Raw genomic sequence first — 25,405 nt, forward strand, 5'->3', positions numbered from 1 at the left:
GACCCGGAATAATGTGCTACTACTTGGAAAAAACTTCCATGACTATTCCTAAGCCGCATGTATTTATTTCGCTGAGTGTCAGGACCAAGCGATATTATAGTTGTGGTGTGACTGCTCCAGACTGGAACTAAACTCAGGCAGAAGGATAGTCAGAGCTGTAAATATAGGTGTAGGTACAGTTATCGGTGTTGTGGGACCGGGCCTTTAGTTTTGTATCCTATTGTACTGGGTCCTGAGTTTGTGTGCAGTCAAGATAGTGTGTCACCAGCAAACTACTGCAAATGTTTATCAGCCATACGAGCACATGGAGAGAATGTTGGACCACACCCACCTTTGTACCAGTATCAGTGCACCTTTGCATTGATTGTACATGTCTCTTGTATTGATTGATTGTACGATTTGGTGTTTTGGTGACGCTATCAAAACCATCAAACCATTCAACGAGCCCTTGTGGATAAAGGCGGAGTCATCCTGGAAGAGACCACTCCCACCAGGTGATCAGTTAGAAGAACTTAATACAGTATAGATTTGCAGTGACTCTTCCCTCTATGGCGACAAGTAAACCCATTTTTGCATGGCAGCAAAAATAAATGCCCCCCAGCACAAGAGAGCCACCTTTTTGTTTTCCTTCCTTCCTTTAATTCGTCCCCCATCTTTGTTACTTTGCAACATAAGTTGCAGCACCTCTAATGGGGCAGGAAACACACACACACACACACACACACACACACACACACATATCCAGAACACAGTACTGTAGTTATGTGTGATTTGAAGTGCTTCTTTATTTTGACTTTTGCTTGTTACTCGAGACCTTAATTCTGAGTGACTGGGTCACGACATTTCACATTCTTCCTGCTTCTTCTTTTCTCTCTCTCTCTCTCTCTCTCTCTCTCTCTCTGCTGTTTACATGAGTTTATTTCCTGAACCAACTCCTCAGTGCTGAAAGATGCTGAATCATGTTCAGTTTTCACTTGTCACTGCATTGTCGGGGACGAAGACATGTCCTGTAAGTCATAGTCAAAAGGTATTAATATCGATTCAAATAGAACAAAATGCAAGTCATTTGCTTCGAGGACCAAATTATTGCCACTCTGAAATTCCGATTATTGTTCTTTTTGACTGACGCAGTGCTTGAAACAACCTTCCAGTGAAGTAGTTTTGCAAACCTTGCAGTATATTCCATTACAATATATTTATTATTCAGGTTTTCTTCCATCAAGCTGTCCTTAATAAACTGACTGTACATTTCTCCTTTTGTTGTATTTGAAATACGTGTATTAGCAGAGTACTGTATTCAGCAGTGTTGAGTCTGAAACGAGCTCAGTCTATGGTACTAACCATCACCTCTTAGTTTGATCTGTTTTATGCTCGGATATACACTACCGTTCAAAAGTTTGGGGTCACTTTGAAATGTCCTTATTTTTGAAAGAAAAGCACTGTTCTTTTCAATGAAGATCACTTTAAACTAATCAGAAATCCACTCTATACATTGCTAATGTGGTAAATGACTATTCTAGCTGCAAATGTCTGGTTTTTGGTGCAATATCTCCATAGGTGTATAGAGGCCCATTTCCAGCAACTCTCACTCCAGTGTTCTAATGGTACAATGTGTTTGCTCATTGCCTCAGAAGGCTAATGGATGATTAGAAAACCCTTGTACAATCATGTTAGCACAGCTGAAAACAGTTGAGCTCTTTAGAGAAGCTATAAAACTGACCTTCCTTTGAGCAGATTGAGGCCAAGTTTACATTAGACCGTATCTGTCTCATTTTCTTCACGGATGCACTGTCTGTTTACATTAAAATGCCTGGAAACGCCAGGAAACGGGAATCCGCCAGGGTCCACGTATTCAATCCAGATCGTGTCTGGTCCGGTGCTGTGTAAACATTGAGAATACGCGGATACGCTGTGCTGAGCTCTAGCTGGCGTCGTCATTGGACAACGTCACTGTGACATCCACCTTCCTGATTCGCTGGCGTTGGTCATGTGACGCGACTGCTGAAAAACGGCGCGGACTTCCGCCTTGTATCACCTTTCATTAAAGAGTATAAAAGTATGAAAATACTGCAAATACTGATGCAAATACTGCCCATTGTGTAGTTATGATTGTCTTTAGGCTTGCCATCCTTCCACTTGCAAGTGGTAAGTGATATGCGCTGGGATCACACACACAGCGGCTCAGTCCCGAATCACAGCTTGTTCACTTCACTCGCGCGCTCTGTGAGCTGCGCAGGGCCGGAGTGCGCACCCTCCAGAGGGCACTCGCTGTTCAGGGCGGAGTGATTTGGAGCGCAGGATGCCTGCGGAGCCGAGCGTATCCGTGTATTGGTGTTGCTGTGTGCACGCGAATCGTGTATTGGTGTTGCTGTGTGCACACTAATCGTTTTAAAAACGTTAATCTGATGATCCGCTGATACGGTCTAATGTAAACCCCACCTGAGTTTCTGGAGCATCACATTTGTGGGGTCGATTAAATGCTCAAAATGGCCAGAAAATGGCTTGACTATATTTTCTATTCATTTTACAACTTATGGTGGTAAATAAAAGTGTGACTTTTCATGGAAAACACAAAATTGTCTGGGTGACCCCAAACTTTTGAACGGTAGTGTACATGTATATTCTTGCTTTTTTCAAAACTTGTACAAACCCCGTGTTAAAGTGGCAAAACTGAAGTACTGTTTTGATGAGTCAGTTTATGGGGGGGAAAAAAGGTTTGTTTCCGAATCGTTTTGCTGTTTTATTTGTTGACGTTTTCTGCCTTGTATTTTTGTTGACTTGTTTATTTCAATGGAACTCCCCTTATCTGTAATTACGTTTCCTTATTTAAATAAAACGTTTCATTTGATGCATTGATTTAAGTGGCTTATTGGAGTTGCTTGACTGAGGTATGTTCAAGATACTGTCGTATGCAGTGTTTGGGAGTAGCTAGCTTACAACTAGCTTAACATTATTTCGTATGCCATGCTACTCAAATGTAACTTTTCAAGTAATAAGTGACAAAATGCTGTGCAGGCCTTTTTCCCTTTTTGCATAACCAGTTCAATATTATTTTTAATCTACCAACTATCATATGTAGTTACTTGCACATCACGTGTTGAATTAATGCGATGAAGCAACAAACTATCCAAATGGACATCTGTTTTTATTCTATCCACATTCACTGGATATGAGCAATCATGTGCTCTGATTGGCTACTCTAGTACTAGGATGTCAGCTCATATACCGTGAGTAGAGAAAAACAAAATGGTGGAGCGTGTTGGTGAACCAACCGAGGAAGAAATAAAGACTCTACTCGAAAACAAGATCCTAAAAAATATTTTAAAAAGGCAACAAAATATGGAATACAGTGGTGCTTGAAAGTTTGTGAACCCTTTAGAATTTTCAATATTTCTGCATAAATATGACCTAAAACATAATCAGATGTTCACACAAGTCCTAAAAGTAGATAAAGGGAACCCAGTTAAACAAATGAAACAAAAATATTATACTTGGTCATTTATTTATTGAGGAAAATGATCCAATATTACATATCTGTGAGTGGCAAAAGTATGTGAACCTTTGCTTTCAGTATCTGGTGTGACCCCCTTGTGCAGCAATAACTGCAACTAAACGTTTCCGGTAACTGTTGATCAGTCCTGCACACCGGCTTGGAGGAATTTTAGCCCATTCCTCCGTACGGAACAGCTTCAACTCTGGGATGTTGGTGGGTTTCCTCACATGAACTGCTCGCTTCAGGTCCTTCCACAACATTTCGATTGGATTAAGGTCAGGACTTTGACTTGGCCATTCCAAAACATTAACTTTATTCTTCTTTAACCATTCTTTGGTAGAACGACTTGTGTGCTTAGGGTCGTTGTCTTGCTGCATGACCCACCTTCTCTTGAGATTCAGTTCATGAACAGATGTCCTGACATTTTCCTTTAGAATTCGCTGGTATAATTCAGAATTCATTGTTCCATCAATGATGGCAAGCCGTCCTGGCCCAGATGCAGCAAAACAGGCCCAAACCATGATACTACCACCACCATGTTTCACAGATGGGATAAGGTTCTTATGCTGGAATGCAGTGTTTTCCTTTCTCCAAACATAACGCTTCTCATTTAAACCAAAAAGTTCTATTTTGGTCTCATCCGTCCATAAAACATTTTTCCAATAGCCTTCTGGCTTGTCCACATGATCTTTAGCAAACTGCAGACGAGCAGCAATGTTCTTTTTGGAGAGCAGTGGCTTTCTCCTTGCAACCCTGCCATGCACACCATTGTTGTTCAGTGTTCTCCTGATGGTGGACTCATGAACATTAACATTAGCCAATGTGAGAGAGGCCTTCAGTTGCTTAGACGTTACCCTGGGGTCCTTTGTGACCTCGCCGACTATTACACGCCTTGCTCTTGGAGTGATCTTTGTTGGTCGACCACTCCTGGGGAGGGTAACAATGGTCTTGAATTTCCCCCATTTGTACACAATCTGTCTGACTGTGGATTGGTGGAGTCCAAACTCTTCAGAGATGGTTTTGTAACCTTTTCCAGCCTGATGAGCATCAACAACGCTTTTTCTGAGGTCCTCAGAAATCTCCTTTGTTCGTCCCATGATACACTTCCACAAACATGTGTTGTGAAGATCAGACTTTGATAGATCCCTGTTCTTTAAATAAAACAGGGTGCCCACTCACACCTGATTGTCATACCATTGATTGAAAATACCTGACTCTAATTTCACCTTCAAATCAACTGCTAATCCTAGAGGTTCACATACTTTTGCCACTCACAGATATGTAATATTGGATCATTTTCCTCAATAAATGAATGACCAAGTATAATATTTTTGTTTCCTTTGTTTTTTGTGATCAACAATTTTTACTGAGCAGATAAGTATAGAAGACAGAAGACCAGAAGAAAACTATATACAACAGGGAAAGTGAGCTCATAAAAAAATAGATAAATAAAACATAGCAGATATACAGCCATCAAAAATTAAAATACAGACACTTGCAGTTTTTCAGAAAGTTCTTCTATGACAATGTTCCAAGAGGTAATGGTATGAGGTTTAGCTTTATTGATTCTAGCTGTGGAGTGTTCTAGCAGTGCAATATTTTTAAAATCAGAGAGCCGATTTGAGTTCATGGATAGCTGGGGATTAAACCAGTGCTTTAGAATGTTTTTTTTTGGCAGCTGTCAATCCGGCACACAGGGTTCGCCGTTGAGTAATGCTAAAGTCTAAAGAATAGTCATCATTCAATAAGCATAAACAAGGTGTTTTTGGACAATCTGTGTGGATAATGTTTGATATTGTTTGTGATACAAAATCCCAAAACCTTGATATTGGAGGACACTCGCAAAACATGTGAAAGTATGTGCCTATTTGATCAGAATTTTAATGTGTGCATAGAAGGCTTGAGATTCTTCCCATTTTGTGCAGTAGGTACGGTGTAGTGTAGGCTCTGTGTATCAATTTGAAATGAATTAACTGCTGCACAGGATTCTTGGACAATGAAGGGATGCCCTTCCATATCCACGTCCAGTTGGGAGTGGACCCATACCTAATCAACTCTTTGTCCCATATTAAATTAACAGGTGGTGGCTTGTAGGTGTGAGCCAGTAAGTCCCTGATAGGTGAAATAGATCTATCTATATTTGGGAGTAGCCATTTTGACATTGATGAGGAGGGATATTCTTACCCCAAGAAACACCATATGCTCGAAGCGCAGATCTTAATCTGAGATACATAAAATAAGAAGAAGCAGATAGTGAGTAACAGTGTCTTACTAGTGCATCTCAAAAAATTAGAATATTGTGAAAAAGTTCAATATTTTCCATCAGTTATTTAAGAAAGTGAAAATGTTATATATTAGACTCATTACACATAAACTAAAATGTTTCAAGCATTTTTCTATTTTAATTTTAATCAGTATGGCATACAGTACAAAAACAAAAAAAATCTCAAAATATTAGAATATTTCATTTTGAGTTTGAGTAAAACAGTATGAACACAGTGTATCTCTCGGTCTAGTTCAGTACACACAACCACAATCATGGGGAAGACTGCTGACTTGACTGTTGTCCAGAAGATGATCACTGATGCCCTCCACAAGGAGGGTAAGCCACAAAAGGTCATTGCTGAAAAGGGTGGCTGGAAAAGGTGCACAAGCAACAGGGATGGCCGCAGTCTTGAGAGGATTGTCAAGAAAAGTTGATTCAAGAACTTGGGAGAGCTTCACAAGGAGTGGACTGAGGCTGGTGTCAGTGTATCAAGACCCATCACGAACAGACATCTTCAAGAAAGGGGATACAACTTTCGCATTCCTAATATCAAGCTACTCCTGAGCCAGAGACAATGACTACGTTTACATTCACATCCAAATCGAGCTGCTGTCGGTAATCGAGCTGAAGGTCCCAGCAGGGTGCCAGAGAAATCCAATCGTACATGCACACAATGAAATCGAGCTGTGAGGTGCATTGTGCACCCGAGCCACAGGTGGCGCTACACGCCCCATCGTGTTGGTACACTTCCGGTTGTCGTCATGAAGAAGAGCTATTCAAGAGTATAAACAAAGTTATCAGCAGTGTTGCCAGATACTGCTGACGTTTTCCAGCCCAAAACATGTTCAAATCCGCCAAAATGCACTTAAAACCTCCCAATCTGGCAACACTGGCAGTTCTGTGTTCACAAGTTCCGTGCTCAAGCTGTTAGGCTTGCTCTAACAGACTGTATGGCTACAAACTGTCCTGCGCAGACCACTGTTTTGTAAGACAACTTATTTTGCACAATTGTATATCTTTCTAAAGTCCATTTTTTGCTTACAAAAAAATTTTTTTTTTGCTTACAAAAAATATTTTTCTAAAGTCCATTTTTTGCTTACAATTTAACTTATGTCTTAATAAACACACAAAAAGTTCAATTGTTTTGTTTTTATTGACATTCTTCAGATGTTGGACATCTATATATAAACACACACACAAATACAGTGACTTGTTTATGTACACAATTCACAGCTATGCAACAGCTGTACAGATGTATTTGGTGATACAGTAAGTGAGCTAAATTTTAACAGTCCAAACAATGCCACAAAAAGAAAAGATTCATGCCGTTGTCATGCCGACCGAGGCTGTTGTGTTTCCCGCTTGTGGTCTCGTCACTCGTCACTTCCGGAAGGGGCAGTGCTGAAGTAAGCAGCTCGAATACGTAGCTCAATAGGGTTTACATGCACTAAGTAGCTCGGCAGAAATCGCATAATCTAGGTCGTGTAGCTCGATTGCGAGAAATCAAGTTCGGTACAATTTCAGCCGAATTAAGGTGTATACATAGCATTTTGAACTTCGATTTCAGTCGAGCAACGGCAGAAATTCGATTCTCTCTATGTGCATGTAAACGCACTGAGTGTCAGAAGTGTCTTATCTGGGCTAAGGAGAGAAAGAAATGGGACTGTTGCTCAGTGGTCCAAAGTCCTCTTTTCAGATGAAAGTACATTTTGCATTTAATTTGGAAATCACGGTTCTAGAGTCTGGAGGAAGAGTGAAGAGGCACAGAATCCAAAGTGTTTGAAACCCAGTGTGAAGTTTCCACAGTCTGTGATGATTTGGGGTGCCATGTCATCTGCTGGTGTTGGTCCACTGTATTTTATCAGGTCCAAAGTCAACACAGCCATCTACCAGGAGATTTTAGAGCACTTCATGCTTCCATCTGCTGACGAGCTTTTTGGAGATGCTGATTTCCTTTTCCAGCAGGACTTAGCACCTACCCACAGTGCCAAAACTACTACCAAATGGTTTGCTGACCATGATATTACTGTGTTTGATTGGCCAGCCAACTTGCCTGACCTGAACCCCATAGAGAATCTATGGGGTATTGTCAAGAGGAAGATGAGAAACACCCGACCCAAAAATACAGATACGCTGAAGGCCACTATCAAAGCAACCTGGACTTCAATAACACCTCAGCAGTGCCACAGGCTGATCACCTCCATGCCACACCGCATTGAGACAGTAATTCATGGTAAAGGAGCCCCAACCAAGTATTGAGTGTATAAATGAATATACTTTTCAGAAGTTGGACATTTCTGTATTGTAAATCCTTTTTTTGATTGATCTTAGGGAATATTCTAATAATTTGAGATACTGGATTTCTGATTTTCATGAGCTATAAGCCATAATCATCAAAATTAAAACAAAAAAGGCTTTAAATATTTCACTTTACATGTAATGAATATAGAATATATGAAAGTTTACCTTTTTAAATTAAATTATGAAAAAAAGGAACTTTTTCATGGTATTCTAATTTTTTGAGATGCACTAGTATGTCCTGGAATGTTCTGAGGCCATTCTCATTAAAGATGTCTTTTAAAAGAATGACACCTTTGTCAACCAAAGATTTGCAAAGGGTTTATTGTCAGTCAGAAGATTGTAATTTTTCCATATAGGAGATTGATTGGTGAGTCTGAGTGAGCTTCCCATATAATTTTCAATGTCATGCCATATGTTCAGTAAGTTAAGAACAATATAGTTATACTTGGTTTTAGATTGACCCTTTGGGATTCCAGTAAATAAGATATCTTCAAGACAGTGAGGATGGACAGACTATTCCTCTAGGCTTCACCACATCACTTTTGAGCTTGTGTCCATCCAAACTCTTCGGGATTTTATCTGGAACGCCCAAAAATACAGTTTGAAGTTTGGGAGGGAGAGACCCCCTTTGTCTTTAGGCTGCTGTAGTGTTGAAAATTTAATTCTTGGGCGTTTATTGTTCCAGATAAATGAACAAATTAGGCGTTTCAGTTCAGAGAAAAATGTTTGAGGAGGAGAAACTGGCAGCATACATACTTGCCAACCCTCCCGATTTTGGCAGGAGGCTCCCGATTTTAGCCTCCGTCTCCCGATCGTATTTGTTAAAAACTGGATAATCTCCTGGTTTTGGGAAATCCCTACTGCCCAGTTAAAAATACTCCCGATTATGTCCAATCAGAATCGTATGAGAAACACTGCTGACGTCAACTGATTTTTAACCAATCAATGAACAGAACGACAGTCACTTGCGTAATGTAGGATTCACCCAGGCTGTCCGACATTTTTTACAAGCCGTCATTCATCATGGCCACTAAACCCAATACCAAACGGCAAAAATATGAATGCAAATACCAGGTTGCATGGGAGAATGAATTTCCATGGATGAGCAAATGTTTGACCAGCCAGTTACACATTTTAAGGTAAAGATACCTTAAATGAGAATATAATGGACGTTTGAGTGTGAAATTAAACTAGTCTTCCATACCATTTCAGAAACAAACTGTACAACTTCTAAAGTGTTTAGTGAAATTTTGCATGACAGGGAATTTGTTTGGTGAGTGTATTTGAATAGTGTGGTCGTGTCTTAGTGCTATTTTGAATTTATGTTTGAAAGTTTTAAGTGAAAGTTTACAAGTGAATTATCTGGAAAGTGATTGATTTTGATAGCCTGGCAAGCCAGACTAAATGTGAATATTTAGTCTGGCCTCGCTCGTAGACATTTCCGACAGGGGTGGGAGGAACAAACCGCTGTCTTTCAAACTGTCTCTGTGCGTATAGGCCAACGCTCTGACCAATCAGCGCAACAGTGACTGTGACGTAGTCAGAGCGACAGAAAGCAGTGGGGGAGGCCTTGAAATAAATCATTTTTCAAAATGCGTATTAATTAACAGGTTCTAGATATTAAGAAGTTTGGAGATGATGACCACAAGTTTGGAGTCTGTACCACATACTTAACATACACTCTTTTTTTTCAAGTGTTTTTCAAGGGTTTGCTTAAACTGTTTTTGAGAGTTTTTATTTAGTGGTGTTTGGTGAAATAATTTCCCTTAAATTTAAAATAACGGGAAAATAAGAAACAATCAAAAAGTAATGTTTCAAAGCTGTTTATTAATTCTTCGTACTGCACAAACTAGCCCCATCCTTTTGGCTACGAGCGGAGCCAGCTGGTAGATCAGACTTTTGCCATAGCCGGTCGGCAAAACAGCGAAAACGTCCTTCTTGAAAAGGAATGAGCGGAGAGCCTCTTCCTGCTCATGTTTCAATGAAAACTCCAAGTCTAATTCTTCTAAAACTGATTCCAAAGCGGAGTCAAACGCGCGCTGTTCACTAGCGGTAGCCATCTTTCCTGTTGTGCTTTCTCCAGCGTCGCGCAGCTTTGTTGTCACTCCTGCAAAAGCCCGCCCAAAGAATCCAAACAAAAACCTTGCGTTGTGATTGGCAGGCACGATTTGATGCCCGGGGTGTTTTGTTGATATGGTACGAGGCTAGACCCACTCGTAGGCAAAAATATTTTTGGCCGCTAGGCGGGTGGGTCTAGTTTACTAGGCTATGATTTTGATGGAGTTCTGAGGTTTTAAGTGAAAGATTACTAGTGAGTGTATTTTGATAGTACTAAAATTTTGCATTCGAGTGAATTTCTTTGCGGAGTATATTCTGATAGTATGGTAGTATTTATAGTGCCATTTTTAAATTTTGTTTGAAAACTTTCAGTCAAAGTTTGCAAATGAGCAAATTCCTCTGATGCATTCCGACAGGATTTTGATAGTATTTCTCGTGCTTTTTAAACATTCTGTTGGAAAGTGTTTAGTGATAGAGATGCATTTTAGTAGTACTAAGACAGTGCAGTATTTATTTAATTGAGTTGTTACTATTTTGGTTAAATCTTATTAAAATGTAATTTATATATGATATTATAGTTCTCTGTATTTTTACATGAGCTTACAGAAGGAAAGCACATTTGATGCAATCCAGTAATACTTTCATTCACTGTGACTATTTTAAGAAATTATAAACATTCTTCTAAAGCATCACTTGTGTTATTTTCTGTGGGTCTCTGTATGTATACAATATTCAGGCAGGAGATTTTTCAGCTAAAAATCTGATTTAAGACTTCCCTTTCATTGTTATTATATTAAAATTCAAGACGAGTATTATTTTGGGGCGGCACGGTGGTGTAGTGGTTAGCGCTGTCGCCTCACAGCAAGAAGGTCCGGGTTCGAGCCCCGTGGCCGGCGAGGGCCTTTCTGTGTGGAGTTTGCATGTTCTCCCCGTGTCCGCGTGGGTTTCCTCCGGGTGCTCCGGTTTCCCCCACAGTCCAAAGACATGCAGGTTAGGTTAACTGGTGACTCTAAATTGAGCGTAGGTGTGAATGTGAGTGTGAATGGTTGTCTGTGTCTATGTGTCAGCCCTGTGATGACCTGGCGACTTGTCCAGGGTGTACCCCGCCTTTCGCCCGTAGTCAGCTGGGATAGGCTCCAGCTTGCCTGCGACCCTGTAGAAGGATAAAGTGGCTAGAGATAATGAGATGAGTATTATTTCAGATTTTTCACTCTGAGCTCTCTCATGCCTGATACATGAATCCCATAACCTATAGAAATTGATAGAACAATACCAACAATTCAAAAACTCTTTCTCATCTCATTATCTGTAGCCGCTTTATCCTGTTCTACAGGGTCGCAGGCAAGCTGGAGCCTATCCCAGCTGACTACGGGTGAAAGGCGGGGTACACCCTGGACAAGTCGCCAGGTCATCACAGGGCTGACACATAGACACAGACAACCATTCACACTCACATTCACACCTACAGTCAATTTAGAGTCACCAGTTAGCCTAACCTGCATGTCTTTGGACTGTGGGGGAAACCGGAGCACCCGGAGGAAACCCACGCGGACACAGGGAGAACATGCAAACTCCGCACAGAAAGGCCCTCGCCGGCCACGGGGCTCGAACCCAGAACCTTCTTGCTGTGAGGCGACAGCGCTAACCACTACACCACCGTGCCACCGCTATTGGTATTTTTCTAGTTAATCCAAAACAAGAGTAATGAATGGGTTAGCATAGACAACAACACTCAGGTTAGACTTAACGGTGCCCTTCTCTGTAATTCATACTTAATATTATCAAATATCAGTGTGTAGTTCTGTTTTACAAGATGCTGAAGTGACCCAGATATTCGTATGGTATTCCCAAATATGTGAGTTCAGAAACAACAGGTATGTGAGATGGTGTACAAGTCTTTTTGGCTGCATCAGTATGGGGCATTAGGACAGATTTGGACCAATTTATTTTATGTCCACTTAGTTTGCTGAAGTCATTGAAGATCTGGAGACATCTTGGGATTGACTATACTAAATCTGAAATATAAAGAGCAATATCATCCGCATACAGAGAGATATGATGATTTATGCCTTTGACAGAAATTGGGGAGAGGACAGCATCTAATCTGATGGTCTGGGCTAAGGGCTCAAGAAACAAAGCAAAAAGCAGTGGGGAGAGAGGACAACCTTGCCGGGTGCCTCTTTGAAGTCTGAAAGGATTGGAGCACTGTCATCCTGTAGAGACCGTTGCAGTAGATTCATTATATAAAACCTGTATCATGTGTATGATCTGACTACCAAATCCAAATTGTTCAAGAACTGACCACAAGTCGGTCCACTCTATGCGGTCAAAAGCTTCTTCCGCATCCAGAGAGAAGACCGCACAGGATTCTTTGAGTGAGAAGGAGACATGTTAAGTAAATGCCTAATAGTATCAGAGGCTAGTCTACTACAGACAAAACCTGTCTGGTCGTAGTGAATCAGTTCGTCTGTAACTGTCTCAAGACCTTCGCATACAACTTTGCTTCAGTGGAGATGAGTGAGATGGCGCAAAAGCTACTGCACAAATGTGGGTCTTTCCCTTTTTATTATGCCTCCGCCACCTTAAGGTGCAGGAGGCATTATGTTTTCGGGTTGTCCATCCGTCTGTCCATCCGTGCGTGCGTCCGTCCCGAAACCTTGTGAACGCGATATCTCAAAGACTAATGAAAGGAATTTCACCAAACTTTCACCATTTGTGCGCTTTGGGACAAACATGAACTGATTAGATTTTGAGATCAAAAGGTCTAAGGTCAAGGTCACTGTGAGGTCAAATGTCTGTCCAAAAACCTTGTGAACACAATATCTCCAAGGCAGATGAAAGGAATTTCACCAAACTTTCACCATTTGTGCATTTGGGGACAAACATGAGCTGATTAGATTTTGAGGTTAAAAGGTCACAGGTCAAGATTACTGTGAGGTCAAATGTCCATCCCCAAACCTTGTGAATGCGATATCTCCAAGGCAAATGAAAGGAATTTCACCAAACTTTCACCATTTGTGCACTTTGGGACAAACATGAACTGATTAGATTTTGAGGCTAAAGGGTCACAGGTCAAGATTACTGTGAGATCAAATGTCCATCCCCAAATCACAGCTTAATAAGGCGTGTAGTGTACCGGGCGGAGGCATCCCCATCGACGCCGCTGGCGTTGAGTTCTTTCTAGTTTGAGTAGAGGGATATTAAAGCAGTGCCATGATCAATTGCATAACTGAATGAATTTAAGATATGAGGGCCAACAATTTCCCAGAGCTCAGAATAAAGTTCTGGTGGGAGGCCATCTAGGCTTGGAGACTTGCCCTTCTGCATGGAGTCCAGTGCTGACTTTAACTCCTTCATTGTTATGGGTGCATCAAGAGCCTGAATTTGTGACTGGTTAAGCTTTGGGAGATTTAGGTCAGCAAGAAATTCTTTGCATTTATTTTGGTCTGAAATGGACTCTGAGCTATAGAGATTTATGTAATAATCTTTAAAGACAGTATTTATGTCTTCAGGTTTAGTAATCAAGACATTATCTTTTTTAACAGCAGTTTTAGTGGACATAGCCTCATTGTGTTTGAGTCTTAAAGTGCATAACACGGGTAAATTCAGGAGCAAGATCAATGTAATTCTCCTATTTTATATTAAACTTTGGTCAAATATCTGTCACATTTAGCATTTTGTGCAATTTTTTTTTACCTTGCGCAATACCAGAAAAATTCAGTTGAAATCAAGCCATTTGAGGCGAATTGGTCCGCCTCTGAAAAAACTTGGCATTTGGATTTCCCGGGAAACGTTGATTTTTGTGATGTCGCGTGCGGGACGCCTCCTTCTGAATCCTACGTCAGCGCTGGTTTGTTTATGAGAAAACGACCTGGTGGTTTTCTGCAAATTTCTTCAACGTTATCACGTAATTATTAAAATGGTTAACAGATGTATCGTAGGAGGGTGTAGCAACACCAATCTTGATGGGATTAGTACTCAAGACCATTAGTACTCAAGCTAAACTTGGTCTACACAGGCTGTGCACTGAAACCGTGCAAAGCTCGCGCAGCCTGCTGGCGCTTCCGCAGGTGACGTCACGAATCTGGCTCCAGACTCCCTTGGGATTTTTCCAGACGCGTTTTATTTTATTTTTTTCCTGCTGTAGACAGATGGCCTTGTGCAAAATTACCCTTCTGGATGAGTGTGTAAAGGGACATACTTTCATATTAAAAAAACATGAAATTGGTCCAGAATATGCACTTTAAAGCAAGAAGTTTGCTAGGCCGTTCCCCATTGTAATAATAATTCAATTTAGTGCGGTGAATGATAAACTCTGCTTTTTCAAGTTGTAATGCATGGTATTCTGATTTAAGTGAGTCTAGGATTTTTGCATTCTGTTGAGTAAAAGACTTTTAGTTCACTTTCCAAAGATATTGTTTTCGCCTCAAGTTCTTCAGATGCCTTTATTCTGGATTTATTCCTAAAGGATGCATATGAAATACAGTTGCCTCTCAGAAAACATTTAATCATTTCCCATAGTATCTGCAGGTTTGCAGAATTCTGATTCATTTCAATAAATATCGTTAAATTGCTTTTAAGCTGTAAAATGAAGCTGTCACTTTGGAGGAGCAATGAATTAAAACGCCAGTGTTTAGAGCGGGGGGGAGCTGGAGCGGAGTGTTAAGTTGCAGAAAACAGGAGAACGGTCAGATAATAGAATTGGTAATATGTCAACTGTTTTCGTGTCTTGAATGAGGGTGTTAGATAGCAGAAGATAATCTATTCGGGAATACATTTTATGCCTTGATGAAAAGAATGTGTAATTTCTTTGATTGTCGTTCACGAAGCGCCAGATATCCCACAAATTCAAGTCAGAGATGAAAGCGTTCAGGCTTCTGGAACTGCGGTCTACAGGGGTCACGTGAGATTTATCTAAAGTGGGGTCACAGACCGCATTCATGTCGGCCCCAGTAATGAGCTCGTAACCTGATAAATTTAATATGAGTTCTGTAATTTTTGGGAAAAAAGCAGGATCGAACTCGTTTGGGGCATAAAGAGAGACAAGAGCCAGTTTGACATTGTTCCATGAGCCCAGCAAATAAGTCATACGGCCATCAGTATCTCCCCCGGTTGTTTCTATACTTAATGGAAGTTTTCTAAGGACGCCACATGTTTTAGAAGCTGAACTAGAAGCTGCTGCCACTTTAAAGTGCTTATTTTGGAAGCGGTGAACATCGCATGACTTCAGATGGGATTCTTGAATAAGGACTATATCTGCTTTCTTGCGGTGCAGGTATTCAAGGCATTTTGTTTGTTTGATTGGAGAATTAACATTCCAGGTAAAAATATTACAATTTGCCATTGATAAATGTTAGACTGAAGAAATTAATTCCATGAAATCTAAGGTTAAATCTGTAATGTGAGATCTGCGCTGAGTGCAACATTAGCCTAGGCCTATATGCGTCTGTGTTGGACATTAATACTGTCAAGACAAAAATGAACAGAACTTTCCCCGAATACAAACAACAGAAAACTATGAACAAACGAAAGAACTAACAAACCGCAGGGGTTAACTATAATTCCCCCTGGTTTACAACCCAAAATAATGCTATTTCAATAACGTGACTTCTCCATAGCGGCGTGTCTGGCCATTCGCTGTTGGTATTGTCATCTCATCTCATTATCTCTAGCCGCTTTATCCTGTTCTACAGGGTCGCAGGCAAGCTGGAGCCTATCCCAGCTGACTACGGGCGAAAGGCGGGGTACACCCTGGACAAGTCGCCAGGTCATCACAGGGCTGACACATAGACACAGACAACCATTCACACTCACATTCACACCTACGCTCAATTTAGAGTCACCAGTTAACCTAACCTGCATGTCTTTGGACTGTGGGGGAAACCGGAGCACCCGGAGGAAACCCACGTGGACACGGGGAGAACATGCAAACTCCACACAGAAAGGCCCTCGCCGGCCACGGGGCTCAAACCCGGACCTTCTTGCTGTGAGGCGACAGCGCTAACCACTACACCACCGTGCCGCCGCTATTGGTATTTTTCTAGTTAATCCAAAACAAGAGTAATGAATGGGTTAGCATAGACAACAACACTCAGGTTAACTGTTATGCAATCTAAATGAATAAAGAAAGTAAAACTCAAATTTACATTTAAATGGCCCAGCCTATGATGCTGTAGTTAGTGTAAAGTGTTCAGTTCAGTGTTGGACTGCTCATCCGCGGCTGGGCCTGGAAAGTGAGTCTATAACCCCAAATCAAGATAATACAAACACATCACTCCTTTATTGCAGTTCATTTTAAATTAGTAGCATAACCTCTGCCTTATAGCATTACCAAGATATCCAGTAGGCCTAGCCCGAAGTCTGGTCGCGATGTTTATGAGTTGGGAGGTGAGGTGTCTGAAGCAGGTGGTGCAGTATCCATGGAGTTGCTTCTTTCAGGCAACGGGGAGAAATTATCCTGTATGAACCTGGCAGCCTCCGTGGGAGACTTTAGAAGTAGCTGACGACCATTGTGGGTTACCTTGAGTGTCACTGGATAGAGGAGGAAAGGATTCCATCTTTTTCCTCACCTCAGCCATCACTTTTCTTCGTTTTGTTGTTTCTACACTGTAGTCTGGGAAAAAGAGGATGTTTTCTTGGTGGTGTTTAATGGGGTAGGTTGCCCTGGCTCCTTTGAGGATAGCTTGCCGATCAACATAGGCCCTGTTTACATTATTTTGAATCAGCGGATCATCAGATTAACATTTTTAAAACGATTCGCGTACACACACAAATAGCAGGAAGTGAAGTCCGCGCCGTTTTTCAGCAGTCGCGTCACATGACCAACGTGGCATGACCAACGCCAGCGAATCAGGAAGGTGGATGTCACACCAGCGAATCAGGAAGGTGGATGTCACAGTGACGTTGTCCAATGACGACGTCAGCTAGAGCTCAGCACTGCGTATCCTCGTTCCTCAATGTTTACACAGCACCGGATCAGATACGTACTGGGTTGAATATGTGGGCCCTGGCGGATTCAAATTGTTCCGCCTGTGGAGTCGTTTCCCGGCGTTTTAATGTGCACGGACAGTGCATCCGCAACGAAAACGATACGGATACAGTCTAATGTAAACACCACCATAGTTTAGTAGCTTGAAGATGATGGTGCATGGTCGAGCACTGTTCTGTTCGCTGGAATACACTCTGTGGGCTCTTTCTATGGCGATCTCTTGGTCTTTCAGTGCAGGAATCCATTCAGGGAGGCGAGCCTTTAAAAAGGCTATGGCATTGTTGCCTTCCTCTCCACCAACTCAACGAATGTTTGATCACCTGCTTCTGTCTTCCAATTCTGAAAGTTTATTGTTCAAGTCGCTCATTTTCCTAGCCATCACGCTGACTTGATCTCTGTCAGATCATGCTGCTGCCTGAATCATGTCACACCTAGACTGCAGCTTAGCCACACAGCTATCTTGTTGACCCAGTTCGTTTTTGACTAAATCAATCGACTCTTTAGTATTGTCCAGCTCGATTCGGATGGCGTTAAGTTGTGGGGTTAGTAAGTCGTCAATTGCTTGTCTTACCAAGGCAGATATGGTTTCATCCAACTCTTCTTTTTGTTCAGCTAGTGCTAGTTTCACACTAGCTAGTATGGCCAGGTTTAGCTCTTCCTTCAAGATGGTGTCAAATTCTTTGAATTTCTTCTTTTCTGGGGACTTTTCATGTTCCCTTTCTCAAATAAATTTCGCATGGAGTGACGTTATGCGCTGCTGAAGTTGTAAATTCTTAAACCGTTTTGGAAATAAAGGATGGTAAAAGATTTAACGAATAGGCCAGCAGAGCTCCCTTTTACGGTTGTATCGCCATTGACAGGTCACGTGATCTCCCTGTTTCCTTTGTTTAACTGGGTTCTCTTTATCTACTTTTAGGACTTGTGTGAAAATCTGATGATGTTTTAGGTCCTATTTATGCAGAAATATGGAAAATTCTAAAGGGTTCACAAACTTTCAAGCACCACTGTAAAAGTATTTGATGGTAAGAACGTGTCTTTTTTTTCAAGAATTATTATAGCATTTTTCACAAATTGCTCCTGTCTTTTCGCCGGTTTGTTTACATTCTAAGTGGAAATGATTTTGTCGGACGTTTTGTATAAAGTTTTTATTTATCGAATTTGCAAAAATAAAAATAAAAATGCTCTGTTTCTCAAAACCCAGTGAATGTGGATAGAATAAAACAGTTATTCCACTCAATCTCGTCGTAAATGGCTTATAGCGAACTCGGTGCTATACGCCTCGTCAGCTATCAGCTCATGTACGACTCGATTTTATGGAATAACTGTGAAATGACAGTATTGTCAGCTATTAAAAATGCAGTTAAGCTTGTAAACATTGCGATTTGTTATATCCCCATTAATATTAACTAGCTAGATAGATTCCATAAACAAACACAACCCAAAAAAGTACATTGAGCTGTTTCTGGAGCTGGGTTTTTGTTTGTTTTTTGGTTGCTGTTTTTCTGTTAAGTTTTGTTCACTATATAATATCATACTAAGAGCGGGTTACAAAGAGAAAAACAAACTTTCTATAAAGGCATATCATATATTTTTTCTGTCTTGCTGCACAATATACAGTGCCTTGCAAAAGTATTCATACCCCTTGAACTTTTTCACATTTTTCCACCTTACAACCACAAACTTAAAATCTCAATAAAAAACTTTTATGTGATAGACCAACACAGAGTAGCACATAATTGTGAAGTGAAACGAAAATGATAAACGGTCTTCAAAATTTTAAACAAATAAAAATCTGAAAAATGTGGTGTGCATTAGTATTCAGCCCCCTGTCCTCTGATACCTCTAAATACAATCCAGTGCAATCAATTGCCTTCAGAAGTCATCTAATTAGTTAACAGAGTCCGACTGTGTGTAATTTACTCTCAGCATAAATACACTTGTTCTGTGAAGGCCTCGGTGGTTTGATAGAGAACACTGAAGAACAAACAGCATCATGAAGACCAAATAACTCACCAGACAGGTCAGGGGTAAAGTTCTGGAGAAGTTTAAAGCAGGGTTAGGTTATAAAAAAAAATATCCCAAGCTCTGAACATCTCAAGAAGCACTGTTCAATCCATCATTCAAAAATGGAAAAAGTATGGCACAACTGCAAACCTACCAAGACATGGCCGTCCACCTAAACTAACAGAGTGAGCAAGGAGAGCACTGGTCAGAGAAGCAGCAAAGAGGCCCATGATCACTCTGGAAGAGCTGCAGAAATCCACAGCTCAGGTGGGAGAATCTGTGCACAGGACAACTACAAGTCGTACACTCCACAAATCTGGCCTTTTTGGAAGAGTGGCAAGAAGAAAGCCATTGTTGAAAGGCAGGCATAAGAAGCCATGTAGGGGACACAGCAAACATGTGGAAGAAGGTGCTTTGGTCAGATGAGACCAAAGTTGAACTTTTTGGCCTAAATGCAAAGCGCTATGTGTGGCGGAAAACTAACACTGCTCATCACCCTGCACACACCATCCCCACTGTGAAACATGGTGGTGGCAGCAACATGCTATGGGGATGCTTTTCTTCAGCAGGGACAGGGAAGCTGGTCCGAGTTGATGGGAAGATGGATGGAGCTAAATACAGGGCAATCCTGGAAGAAAACCTGTTGGAGGCTGCAAAAGACTTGAGACTGGGAAGGAGATTCACCTTCCAGCAAGACAATGACCCTAAACATACAGCCAGAGCTACAATGGAATGGTTTAGATCAAAGAATATTCATGTGTTAGAATGGCCCAGTCAAAGTCCAGACCTAAATCCTATTGAGCATCTGTGGCAAGACTTGAAAATTGCTGTTCACAGACGCTCTCCATCCAATCTGGCTGAGCTTGAGCTATTTTGCAAAGAAGAATGGGCAAAGAATTCAGCATCTAGATGTGCAAAGCTGGTAGAGACATACCACAAAAGACTTGCAGCTGTAATTGCAGCAAAAGGTGGTTCTACAAAGTATTGACACAGGAGGGCTGAATACTAATGCACATCACATTTTTCAGATTTTTATTTGTTTAAAATTTTGAAGACCATTTATCATTTTCATTTCATTTCACAATTATGTGCTACTCTGTGTTGGTCTATCACATAAAATCTCAATAAAAAACTTTTAAGTTCGTGGTTGTAAGGTGGAAAAATGTGAAAAAGTTCAAGGGGTATGAATACTTTTGCAAGGCACTGTAAGTATACAACCCCGATTCCAAAAAAGTTGGGACAAAGAACAAATTGTAAATAAAAACGGAATGCAATTATGTGGAAGTTTCAAAATTCCATATTTTATTCAGAATAGAACATAGATGACATATCAAATGTTTAAACTGAGAAAGAGAAAAATTAGGTGATTTTAAATTTCATGACAACAACACATCTCAAAAAAGTTGGGACAAGGCCATGTTTACCACTGTGAGACATCCCCTTTTCTCTTTACAACAGTCTGTAAACGTCTGGGGACTGAGGAGACAAGTTGCTCAAGTTTAGGGATAGGAATGTTAACCCATTCTTGTCTAATGTAGGATTCTAGTTGCTCAACTGTCTTAGGTCTTTTTTGTCGTATCTTCCGTTTTATGATGCGCCAAATGTTTTCTATGGGTGAAAGATCTGGACTGCAGGCTGGCCAGTTCAGTACCCGGACCCTTCTTCTACGCAGCCATGATGCTGTAATTGATGCAGTATGTGGTTTGGCATTGTCCTGTTGGAAAATGCAAGGTCTTCCCTGAAAGAGACGTCGTCTGGATGGGAGCATATGTTGCTCTAGAACCTGGATATACCTTTCAGCATTGATGGTGTCTTTCCAGATGTGTAAGCTGCCCATGCCACACGCACTAATGCAACCCCATACCATCAGAGATGCAGGCTTCTGAACTGAGCGCTGATAACAACTTGGGTCGTCCTTCTCCTCTTTAGTCCAAATGACACGGCGTCCCTGATTTCCATAAAGAATTTCACATTTTGATTCGTCTGACCACAGAACAGTTTTCCACTTTGCCACAGTCCATTTTAAATGAGCCTTGGCCCAGAGAAGACGTCTGCACTTCTGGATCGTGTTTAGATACGGCTTCTTCTTTGAACTATAGAGTTTTAGCTGGCAACGGCGGACGGCACGGTGAATTGTGTTCACAGATAATGCTCTCTGGAAATATTCCTGAGCCCATTTTGTGATTTCCAATACAGAAGCATGCCTGTATGTGATGCAGTGCCGTCTAAGGGCCCAAAGATCCCGGGCACCCAGTATGGTTTTCCGGCTTTGACCCTTACGCACAGAGATTCTTCCAGATTCTCTGAATCTTTTGATGATATTATGCACTGTAGATGATGATATGTTCAAACTCTTTGCAATTTTACACTGTTGAACTCCTTTCTGATATTGCTCCACTATTTGTCGGCGCAGAATTAGGGGGATTGGTGATCCTCTTCCCATCTTTACTTCTGAGAGCTGCTGCCACTCCAAGATGCTCTTTTTATACCCAGTCATGTTAATGACCTATTGCCAATTGACCTAATGAGTTGCAATTTGGTCCTCCAGCTGTTCCTTTTTTGTACCTTTAACTTTTCCAGCCTCTTGTTGCCCCGTCCCAACTTTTTTGAGATGTGTTGCTGTCATGAAATTTCAAATGAGCCAATATTTGGCATGAAATTTCAAAATTTCTCACTTTCGACATTTGATACGTTGTCTATGTTCTATTGTGAATACAATATCAGTTTTTGAGATTTGTAAATTATTGCATTCTGTTTTTATTTACAATTTGTTCTTTGTCCCAACTTTTTTGGAATCTGGGTTGTAGTTCGCAGTTTTTTCTTAGTAACATGTAGTGTAGCTCAGGTAGTTTGGCTGAACCTTAGCTGTTAAACCATGAGTAGTCTTCATCTGGACCCTGAGTCTTGCTGTTAGTACTTTTTTTTTTTTTTTGTCTGGTGAGCAACATATTAGCAATCCAGTTAGTTAAAGGAAACAACACAGAGTGCACTAGTAATAAGCTAATTAATTTTGCTCCAATTCCCAATACATGTTCCACATGAGAGTTCTATCAGGTGATCCAGTAGAGTACATTTGCAGCACTCAGCTCATGTTTCTGCTGTGCACATATGGTGAGTCCATGCACTCTTGCTAGAATGGAAACCGAAGTCCTGTTTACATCATCAGACAAAAGAGTTCATCAATGTTTCATTCGCTCGCTATTGTCTAATTTGTACATTGTGTCGTGATGAATAAATACTAACATTTAGTATCAAACACTTGAGAAAAATGTTTCCTGATCTGTGAATTTTCAGTTGACAAATTCATATTTCAAACCTGCAACCACGGAAATTGTTGATTTAACTCAGCACTCTGTAAAACTCCCTTCTCAACTTGTTGACTTAGCCTATTACCTCTTACCGTATAAAGTGAGCAGGAGCTGCAGTGAATTAGCGGGACACTATTAACACTTGTACTTTCTACACACATAAATATTTCACTCTCAGTAACTCAAGATCACTTGACCCTGCTTTATTTTTCAGCTTACTGCTTTTGTCTTTATAGTTTGCCGCACAATGTCTCTGATAAGGCCTCACCAATATCTTCCTGCCTGGCATGGTTAGACTTTACATGGGGGGCTATCACTTACTGTGGCCCAGAAACCTGAAACCTCAGCAACCCTACAGTCACTGAGCTCCACCAATTGAGGGACAATACAACCCAGTCTTGGCAGGGGGACTACCTGTTCAGGTAACTGGATGCCTCAATGCTCATATCACTCTTTAACTGCCCCAGCTCTTAGACAGCAGTGGTGACAGGAAGATAGTAGAAGTGGAAAGTAACAAGAAAGTTTAAGCCTGAGAAGCAGTTTGGTCCACTGTGTAAACCATTTGGTTCATATTTTAAACCTTGAAAGGCATGCACATGAGGTCTGTCACCAGTTACGGAGGGGTACCGAAGTGTGAAACCCGATCAGGAGTCATTTTGGAGTTGGATATGGACATGCTTCCCAGGAAAACCAATGAGGCAAGAGGATTATAAGACACAGTGGACCTCAAGGGTTTGGAATTCTCCTTATCAGCATCAAGAATCAGCCTGAACCTGTGAAGCATTTGTTCAATCCACCATTGAACAAACAGGTTCCTCAGGAGAGAACGGTACATCCCCTATTGAATTTACACCTGTGGATCTTAAAGAATGAACTGGATTCACTATCAAGCTCTGGCACACTTCTGATCTTTTCTCCAGCCCTCATCACACTTTTTAGTGAAAACACATGGATTTCATTTTTTGCTCTTTTTCCATTATAGACACGGTGTAATCTGGTGTTGTGATGCACGGGCTCCCGTGCTCCTCACTTCAGTACTGTTTTGGCGCTCCTGCAGATGTTTCGCCTGAGCCTGCGCCTCATCTGGGCTCTGAACCCTGCAGAACTCAGCCAAATGCCAGCACCAGCCCTGTCATTCTCACCCAGCCTCCAGCAGCCAATCTCACAGAACCCCAACACGAGCCTGCCGTCAACTGTATCTCCGAATACACCAAAACCAATGGAACTCAGTCCAAAGAACCAGCACCGGTTGAGAGAGACATCCTGCACTCCTCCCTCAGTTCAGAGGGTTTCTCAGAGGAAGAAGCGCCTCAAGAGGAGAGTCCAGTTCAGAATACAAAGTACCCGCATATACCACGACCTTCTATCATCACATTACCACAGGTAAGATTGATGATATTTGCCATGCTGGAGAATATAATAGTGCAGTATACCTAGCCACTGAAACCAAGAGTTTTAAAGCACGATACTAGTTTTTGTGACATTTTATTTTAATCATTGCTCAACCATCACACTAAAGTTGTTTAGTCCAGGTTATAGTTGACTAACCCATGACTTCTGGGGACTCCCTATCTAGCCCATCTTCCCCAGCTTTACACCCACACATAATAAATTGACGGGGATGGTTTGGTTCAGTGGTGGTGAACCCACCTGTCTTACCCTGGAACTGATTCAGCATCTCATGCCTTCAGTCGTGTGCATAACATACTATAAAATTAAAATAGGGTGACACGGTGGTGTAGTGGTTAGCACGGTCACCTCACAGCAAGAAGGTTCCGGGTTCGAACCCAGCAGCTGGCGAGGGCCTTTCTGTGTGGAGTTTGCATGTTCTCTCCGTGTCTGCGTGGGTTTCCTCTGGGTGCTCCGGTTTCCCCCACAGTCCAAAGACATGTAGTTAGGTTGACATGGGGCGGCCTTGGGCTGAGGTGCCCTTGAGCAAGGTACCTGACCCCTGACTGCTCCCTGGGCGCTCTGGTGTGGCTGCCCACTGCTCTGAGTGTGTGTGCGCACGTGTGTTCACTGCTTCAAATGGGTTAAATGCAGAGGATGAATTTCACTGTGCTTGAAGTGTGCATGTGACAAATAAAGGTTTCTTCTTCTTAAATACAAAATAATAGGATGTCTGTGAAGGTTCTCAGTCATCCAGGTCATTGCAAACCATAAGTGCTAAAGAAGGCAACTGGACTTGCTTGAAATCCTTGAAGACGTTTCACCTCTCATCCGAAAGGTTTCTTCAGTTCTGTCTGACTAGTGGGGAGTTCCAGGTATTTAACCTCTAGTGGACCAAAAGCAACCCTAAGGAGAGTCATTGAGGTCGCATGGGTCGTTGACCCTCTCAGTCATCCTGTAGGTTGTTAAGGTCTCTGGAGGCCGGGTGTGAACGGCGTTAGCAGCCTAGAGGGTTGTTAGGGTGATCTGTGGGCTGCTGGCTGTCTCTGCCATCATGTGAGTCATTGAAGTCAGTTGAGTCTTGGTGTGGATATGTATTCAGTTTTCTGGGAAGTGTGCCAAGGACTGCATTGTAGGTGGCTGATAAGTGGTGTCTCAGACCACCTCCTCTGTTCAGTAATGGGAAAAGAGAAGGAGCAAAAACACATCAAGGAAGCACTTCAGAAATGTGGGTATCCCGACTGGGCTTTCGTCAAGACCAGAAAAAGAAACATAATGGACAGGGAAGAAAACAGCAACAAACACAAGAACATTGTCATTCTCTACATTCCTGGACTATCTGAGAAACTCAGGACGATCTTCTACAAACACAACATTCCTGGACATTTCAGACCCAGTAACACTCTAAGGCAGAAATTGGTCCACCCTAAGGACAGAATACCCAGACACAAACAGGACAACATAGTGTATGCAATTCAATGCAGTGTGGAATGCACAGACCTGTACATCGGGGAAATGAAACAACTGCTTCACAGGCACATGGCTCAACACAGGAGAGCCAGTTCCTCAGCCAGGACTCTGCAGTCTAGCTTCATCTC

The 25,405-nt window shown here is 41.6% G+C and overlaps 1 protein-coding gene across 1 annotated transcript in view; it reads left to right on the top strand.

Annotated features, from left to right (window-relative positions):
* The window catches only part of LOC132887900 (protein FAM107B-like), a 338,230-nt gene that overhangs the window by 192,452 nt on the left and 120,373 nt on the right, over positions 1-25,405 (top strand). The gene's annotated exons all lie outside the window — the stretch shown is intronic.

Source organism: Neoarius graeffei, chromosome 6, assembly GCF_027579695.1.
Source record: "Neoarius graeffei isolate fNeoGra1 chromosome 6, fNeoGra1.pri, whole genome shotgun sequence".
In the NCBI taxonomy this organism is placed as follows: domain Eukaryota; kingdom Metazoa; phylum Chordata; class Actinopteri; order Siluriformes; family Ariidae; genus Neoarius; species Neoarius graeffei.